General features: G+C 45.2%; 1 long non-coding RNA gene across 1 annotated transcript; it reads left to right on the top strand.

The window, feature by feature from the left end:
* Positions 1-4,959: 4,959 nt before the first annotated feature.
* LOC138727400 (uncharacterized) lies at positions 4,960-7,994 on the top strand. Its single transcript, XR_011338553.1, has 3 exons — positions 4,960-6,009; positions 6,402-6,495; positions 7,872-7,994. It is a non-coding gene; the product is annotated as an uncharacterized lncRNA (long non-coding RNA).
* Positions 7,995-8,260: the final 266 nt, after the last annotated feature.

The following is an 8,260-nucleotide window of genomic DNA, read 5'->3' as shown; positions in this document are numbered from 1 at the left end:
TTCTCGTATTTTTTCTCGTTTTTCTCAAGGTTTGCCCAGAAATACCTGGTCAGCACAGTGCCGGAGCCATGATGCTGTAGCAGGAAGCTCTCCGTTCCTCCAGGTCCAGAAAATATCTTCCCAAAATCATGGAAGTCCTAGACGCTAGGGAGAAGGAAGCACACACGAGTATGTGTTGAGGCTGACTTTGGTTTTCTTCTGTAGATAAACCCTATCCAACCGCATCCTTCTGTTCCACATTCTGTCTGGTAAGTGGGACAGAAACAGAAGAAACAGCCCCAAAACCAATTTCAGCCGTGGTTTTAGCCTTTTAGATTCAAATGACACCCAGGATTTCACTGCAGATCCTACCATACACTTAAAATTCATGCTGACTGACAGCAAACCAGCTTTTCTCAGTTACCTTCCACAACCCAGATAGGTCCCTCTGGAGTCTGTAAGCAACACATTGAAATCACCAATCTAGTTAACTCCACACACTCCCAGCCACGTACTGGATGCGCCAGCCAGCAGGGCTTGTTTCAGGAAGTATTTTCTGTGGTGTTAAAAGCATTATCTGGGCTACAAACGTAATATTCCCTTTCCACCATCGCTCTTTCCCTCTCAAGGGAGATGCAACATGGATGGAGGCACTAGGAGCATTTTCACTAGGAAGAGCTATCCTGGAGTAAAGCTTTTTAAAATTACTAAAACTAATTGGTTTTAAAAGAGAAGAAAATCTCAAGTTGCAGTAGGAAGTTGGTTGTGGAGGGAGAGGATGATTTTAAAGGGTCTGGGTGTTGCACCTAATTCCATGGGTGGACCTTGAAGGTTCTGAGAGCAGTGCGCTGCCCAGCTTACTGCATCCAGGCGGGTCAGCCCCACACCCCTCACTCCAGGGACTCTGTTCTCATCATTCATCATTTGTATGCCTTCTCCAAATGGAAAAGCCAAATGTAGAAAGCAAGTTCTTCCTCACGGTGATTACAAGCCTTGCGGAAAGTGAGAGGCTGTGTGAGATTGTAGGCAGGAGGGCTGGAACCTGGGAGAAAAGGCTCCAAGATCCCTTCAGGCAGGGTCTAGGTGGTGGTAAGGGGTTGTTGCAGAGATGGAATCTCCATCATTGCTCCCTTTGCTTCGCTCAAACCTCACTTGGGAGAAGCTCGTGATGGTGGATGGAGGTGAAGGAGGGCCATGACCTTCTTGTTAGAGAGAGAAAAGTAGTTGAACTTTATGTTATGCACAGGATGGGTACCAGGAGGCTCTGCACTTTGGCCAGTTTTTAGTCTTGGAAACACCTGTCAGATGTAGGCATCTATCTGGTTTTCAAAGGAACTAAAGCAGATCAGGGCCAAATTATAAAAGGAGAAAACTGATTTTAAGAGCCTCTTTTCTGACAGTCTTGGTTTACCCCACTGCCATCAAGCTGAAATGCCCAGGCTGGCAGCACCGCTGATGCTGTTATCTGTTCTCCTTCCTATACTGCCCACTCCAAAAGAGAGAACAGTATCATTCAGTCAATCTGAAAAGCCACAGGAGTGAATTGCATTGGCTTCCTGGGATTCTTTGACCAACAGCAGCACTAAAATGGTGTGTTTGCAGGTCTTTTTTCCTACCTCTGGTACCGGAGGAAAAAAAAAACCCAAAAGTATCCCCAGTCTAACAAATAAACCCAAGCAAAACCTTCTCCCTTGCACCACAAGGCTCTTCCTTTGAGGAGCACGGGGCAATTTATTCCAACACCGAGCTGCACTTTCCATCTGGGAAAGAGAAGTTTGCTCAAATTTCTATTCAATTTCATTCAAGGGAAGAATATTAGAAACTCCACTCTTTAGCAGTTCATTAAACACTTTAGTTTAATAGCATCCTCCAGGGAATCCCAATCTGGACCACGTGAGCCAGGAGTAAACAGCTGCATCAATTAACCCCATAATCTCAAGGGTACTATTAGAAGGTGAGATACCCCTAGAAAGTGCATATGCCTGCAATTAGGCTTAAAATACTAACGTGTCAATAGCTTTAGTTATTTGTGTTCTCTGCTATTGATCTTGCTTATGTTTTCCACATTAAACAGTCCTTCTTACTTCATCAATAAATTAAGTGCTGTTTAGATTTATTCACTTTTTCTATTAAATGATGCAAACAACTGAGCTCCTGACCCTGGCCTGGCTTTATGTGAGATGAAGGGCTCCAACCATCTTTGCTGGCAGCTCCATCTCAGTTGTTTCAGGAGCTGGGGAAAGCAGCAATGGGAAGAGAAACGCAGGAGCTGCTCACCTGGGTTGACCATTAGCATAGCTTGGACAGGGCTGAAGGGGTCTGGGGGCTGATTTTCCTGGATGTGTCACTCTATGTGTTTGTTCTCCTGCCTAGGTCAGATTTGGAGGAGATTGTAGAGAGAAGGCCAACTGTCAACATCATGAATATGAAAGAGACAATTGAGTTTCTGACGCACGTGTATTTTGATGAAAGAGTATAAGCTATGAAACCATGAAGAAGATAAAGCTCTCCCTTGCTTTTCTCCACAGGAAAAGGCTTTGAGGAGAGCCTCGCATCTTCTGAAAAGGCAACAGAGCAGGCAGGGAGCAGTGCAGCCAGAAGTCGCCTCACCAGGTACCACTGGGTTGAGATGAATGACTGGTGCTCTCTTTTTCCTCCTCATATTTCCCAGTAGCTTCATTACTGGCTGCAGCCTTTTCTTTCGGATTATTTGGCCCCAAAACAGGTGTGTGTATAGACAGAAATGTTGTGGTGCTCAGTGCTTTTGGCTGGAGGCTGGGACTGCTCTGGGACATGCAGGTGTTCCTGGGCATCAGGAAGATGTGAAATGATGGTGAGAAGTTTGCCTGTAGAGCTGGTTGAGAAGGGAGCTTGAGGAGGGGGAAAGTTTTATGATTGTTTCTTTTTTGTAGCCAGACTTTTAAGTGCTAATTCATCTTTATATAGGAATGGACCAAGGCTGGTGTCCTAAGTGCAGTGCTGAGGGCTGAGCACACTGAGCGAAAGAGCAGCTCTTGCCAAGGGCTGGTGGCATTGCACACTGGAAATATCTTCTGTCCTCTTCATTCTTCAAGTTCTTCAATAGCCTTTCCTTGTTTTCACCAGCTCCTCTCAAAGACCTGTTGACTCTCCATAAAGAAATTACGCAACCATTTTCATGGGAAATAATTCTGGAGGTAATTCTTATATTTGTTTTTCTTTTTCTGTGCTGAGCTTAATGAATGTGGTGGTAGTGTTTCATGAGGAGCATGGGTGAAAAAAAAGGAAAACTTGGATCATTTAAAAGAACAATCTCTCAAATAGCTTGCATTGTTTAGTTTGCTGCTCCCCTGCCCATCTGGTGTGTATTGATGCATGTAAATTTTTGTTTTTAACCAGGCTCTCCTGACCAAAGGGAGCCTGGGAGGCCCTTGTTGTTACAATTACACCATGTGCTACTTTCCGTAACTCATTAGCCCTTTAGGTTCTGGATTAATTCAATGTGCAAATAATGTCACAAATTGAATATTAGTAGACTTCTATTGAGGATTAAGAGGCAGTAAACGCATATCACTGTGTCTTCATTTTCTTTGCACGACTGTGGTTTGTCCAATGTAGCAAGTGATTAGTTAACTACCCGATAGCTTGCCACCTTCTTTGCCACACTGCTTTTTTCATGTAAAAGCCCAATTATTAGACGAGGAAAAACAAGAACTGTGTATGTAAAAGTGAGGGTATGTAAAATGAATCTCCTTGTTAGCACCACACACTGTCCAAACTCTTTATGAAAGGAGAGCTCTGCACGAGGATGGTCCTAGCGCTTGTACAGCTGCTCCCCCAAACACCCAGCAGCACTCAGTTGACCACAGCCCATGGGTAGCTAATAGGCTGTATTTGCTCTGAGTTAAACACCTCACTTGTGTCATTTCATGCATTTTGCGATGCCTTTTATCACCTCTAATTCTCTGCAGATAAAAAAATCGGGTGAGATTTCTTACACCGGCCTAGGCATCCCTGTTATTGCTATAGAGAATAAATAGAAAAGTAGGTTTTGGAAGGGATGCAATGTCATATTCCAGTCAAATGTATCCAAGGGGTCCCCAGAACCCACTTCTGAGGGTCTGCTTGTGGGCTTGGGGCCCACGGTGAGCACTAAAATGCCAACACCAGCCCAAAGCTTTTAACTTCAGAGGTGTTGGTAGTGTCAGTGATGGGAGAATGGCTCCATGCCATGAAAACTTTCAGGGCATTGCTGAGCAAAATGGGTGCGGCTTTCTTTTAATGCACTGAAGTGGAGGCAAATTTCAATCTAATAATGTAAAGCAGCAATAACCATTATAATTAATTTATATAAAAGACATTATAAAATTACACTTGATGCATTTAAATCCCATCCAGGAGCAGTGCTCGTTTTCCAGTTAAGCTATGGGTTGTGCTAAGGCAGACGGGGAAAGAGGTATTTCAATATTTCTTATAATTTTATATTCTTTCTAATATCTCTCATGCTAATTTCATTATGCAACACAGTCAGCACAGTGATGTAATTATTGAAAAGTAATTTTGCAATAAATGGATTTAAATGTGTTCGAGTCCATTGTAAATTCAATCTCTTGGTAAAGGTGGATTGAACAGGCAGGAAAAAGGAGCAGGGACGCTGCTGAGTGAAAGCTGAGAAGTCCTGGGCATCCCATGTCGAGCATCTGCTTACACCAACTAATAACATCCAATTCAGATGGAAACCGCTCACCAAGCTGGCCTCCCTCCCTTTGAGCCCCCAAAACCACCCTTTGCAGAGGGCACTTCCAACCTTCAAGGTGGGGGAAGCTTTGGGACAGTCAGGTCTCCTCCCAGAGCAAGACGCTGCGGTTGTTGGGTGTCTGTGCTGCTCTTAGCAAAGTGGGGCTTGTGTGGGTGTCTTAGTCTGGATTAAGGGCTCAGTTACTGGGCAGGGACATAAAGATATTCTTCTGCATAAGACATGGGAGATGTAATTTCTATTCCTGGCTCTGTCAGAAACTTCCTATGTGATACTGGGCAAGCAGAATATCATCTCTGTGCTTCCATTTCCTCATCTTCACAATAGGGATAAAGAGTGCTTCCCCAGCTCATCGGTGAAATTAATGTAACATATGTAAAGTGCATGTATATCCTCAGATGAAAGGTGCCATTGTAATAATATTCAAATTATTATGGAAAATAGATAAAGCGACCAACCCCTGCAAATGATCGTCTAGCTTTTCACCAGATTCATGAGATCCACGCAAAATGTGATAAGAAAACCTCAGATGTCAAGTGGTTTAGAGTCAGACTCTGCTCATGAAACGGAGCTGGCTGTGCCTTTTAAGTGGAGGATGAGATAGTGAAGAATTTGGAGCTTGGGAAGTTGTTGTCATGGTTAATCTGCCCTGTTTTAATGGATCCCACTGTTCATCTAGAGGACAAGTCTGGGGGCCACGTTGCCTAATGTCCAAATTAGCATCCAGGAACCCTTCAGTGACACTGAGATCAAAGTGATAAAGCAGGGCTGTTTGTTTTTCCTGACCCTGCTGGATGCATACAAGTTTGGGATGTCCCAGGAAGGTCGTGTGCAGATGAAGGTGACAAAATGCGGATTGGATGAATTGGCTTGGTGGTTATACTTAACCCACAAGGCTCATGTTAAACCTTTACCTAGAGGTAAAGGAAAGGGCTTTGTTGTCACTTGTAGAGTATTAGCTGATACTGCAATGGGACGATGTTCAGGTCTAAATACTGAGATGGTGATATCCCTTCTCTGATGTCCTTTGTGCATCTCCCCTTTTCCACAGCATCACTACAAGGTATGTTCAAGCAGCACAAAGACCTCTTCCATATAAGCAGTACCCATCGGCGATAGGGTTGTATCTGAGCAAGGCTGGGAGCAGGCAGACATTTGTGTGTGTTCTCCGAAATGAATATGCCTCCTGGAGTTTCCTTCCATTGTGAAGGAGGTGCTGGCTTGGCCAAGAGCCTTGTTGGGGATCCCTTGAAACCTGAACTCACTGGAGATTTGATTCTGAAGCTGCTGTGCAGGTCTCTTCTGGCACCATTGTATAGTTGCCCAGCACCAAATGCTCAATAATAGACAAAATTGAATTTACAATTTGCTTTTGGGCAATGTGTAAATTGGCCCTTCGTTGATTATTAATGAAGTGCTAATTGCTCTTTGCAACCAATTTTTATGCAAATGCTATTAGTGCTATTTGCACAATCCTGCAATTTACAGTTTTACATTTGCAATGGCCTGGTGAAAAGACGTGAAAAGATGACAGCTTGTCCTAAAAGAAAACAAGAAGGGGAGGGGGGACAAAATCGAAAAACTTGCATAACTTGAAGTAACAAAATAACACGATTAGGAATGAGAAAACATTTGAGAAAAAAAAACAATGAACAAACAAACCCTCTCTCTTTATGGATTGTTACAGATTCAGCGTTGACAAGGGTTGTTCTGAATGTAACAGGATCCCGTGGCAGATGTAAACCAGACTCCAGGCATTTGCTGTGTGTTTCATCAAGGAGGTCAGTGTATGAATTTGCCTGTGAAAACATTGATGCCAGGCTGCCAGCATTACCTGTTCAAGAACCAGGTGCTTTTCTTGGTGACAAATGCCGCGGTGTTAGTTTGTGATTCAAGTGTGGGCAGCTGCTGGACTGTTCTGGTGCAGAGCTCCTCTCCGAGGTAACACCTCTCGCCTCTGCAGGCTGGGAGCTGAGGACTCATGATCATCTGCCCACGGCTGGTGTAAATCCACAGCCCTCACACTGGCCTTCTTTCTATCTCCCTTTGCTTCTGCATCACAGTGCTACCTTGTAGATGGTGCAGGGAGTTCTACCACAAGAAGGATGTTGAGGCTCTGGAGCGAGTCCAGAGAAGAGCAACAAAGCTGGTGAGGGGGCTGGAGAGCAGGTCTTATGAGGAACGGCTGAGAGAGCTGGGGGTGTTTAGCCTGGAGAAGAGGAGGCTGAGGGGAGACCTCATTGCTCTCTACATCTACCTGAAAGGAGGTTGTGGAGAGGAGGGAGCTGGGCTCTTCTCTCAAGGGACAGGGGACAGGGCGAGAGGGAATGGCCTCAAGCTCCGCCAGGGGAGGTTTAGGCTGGACATTAGGAAAAAATTCTTCACAGAAAGGGTCATTGGGAACTGGAACAGGCTGCCCAGGGAGGTGGTTGAGTCACCTTCCCTGGAGGTGTTTAAGGCACAGGTGGACGAGGTGCTAGGGGGCATGGTTTAGTGTTTGATGGGAATGGTTGGACTCGATGATCCGGTGGGTCTCTTCCAACCTGGTTATTCTATGATTCTATGATTAGGACCCAAGGAAGCCGCAGATAACCCCTGTGTGATGGGATAATAAAAAAACAACTTGTATGAGTGCCTGCATGGGAAGCACTAGCTGGGCACATTGAAAATAAATATGAATTGGAGACCCTCAAGCAAGGCACGGTGACAGTGGATGGAAGCTTGAATTCGCCCATATCAGGGACAATGAGACTACAGGAGGGTTCATTGTTTATCCATAGCCAGCCTTTTTTATTTTATTATTCATTTTATTACTTATATCTTTGAGCAGGAACATACTGTTTTTGCATACAGTGTCCTGTGCATCCAGGGACCCTGTTTGTTCTTCGGCTAGAGCAGCATACTGGGAGTGGGTGCTGAGCTGCTTGCTCTCAGCAGCTCCTGGTCCTTCTAGAGCCATCCCTTTTCCAGGTACATCCCTCTGTGCTTCAGAAGGTCACTGTACTTCCACCTGACATGTATGACCTACCCTTGGCCATATCAATGTCTTGTGCTGGGACAAGTCCAAGCAGCCAAGAGATCCCAACTGCACTTGTTTCCATCCAGGTTTTGTGTCATGTCCAACTTTCCAGGCAGTGATTTAAAGTTTTCTTTCCAGAGCCTTCATGAGAACTGAATTTCTGCTAGACCTTGAGCCATTCTTGTCTTCAGCTTTCAAAGGAGGAGGAAGAAGAAAACTGGTTGCTGCCCAGGTGTGTTGCTCCCATCCAGACCTCGCTAAGGGCATGAACAGTTGGTCCATATCCCCAGTTACCAGAGCGCTTGATGAAAGCGAAGGTCTCCCTGCTGCCTCATTGCCACGAGCAGCTGCCGCTCTCAAGTCTTCCCCATGGTGCTGCCCAGGTGAGTGCTTGCTGCCTTCTCTTTTTCCTCAGGCAGCAACGTGGGAATCTTGCTACAGCGGCAAGGATCGCCGCTGGCTGCCTCACCGGCAGCATGGGAAGATTTCCTCTTGCTTTGATTACGACACGGGTTGTTTTCTCAGTG

Source organism: Phaenicophaeus curvirostris, chromosome 16 (assembly GCF_032191515.1).
Source record: "Phaenicophaeus curvirostris isolate KB17595 chromosome 16, BPBGC_Pcur_1.0, whole genome shotgun sequence".
NCBI classification, from domain to species: Eukaryota; Metazoa; Chordata; class Aves; order Cuculiformes; family Cuculidae; genus Phaenicophaeus; species Phaenicophaeus curvirostris.
Note: the sequence above shows the minus strand (reverse complement) of the source record. Positions and strands in the feature narration are given on the sequence as shown.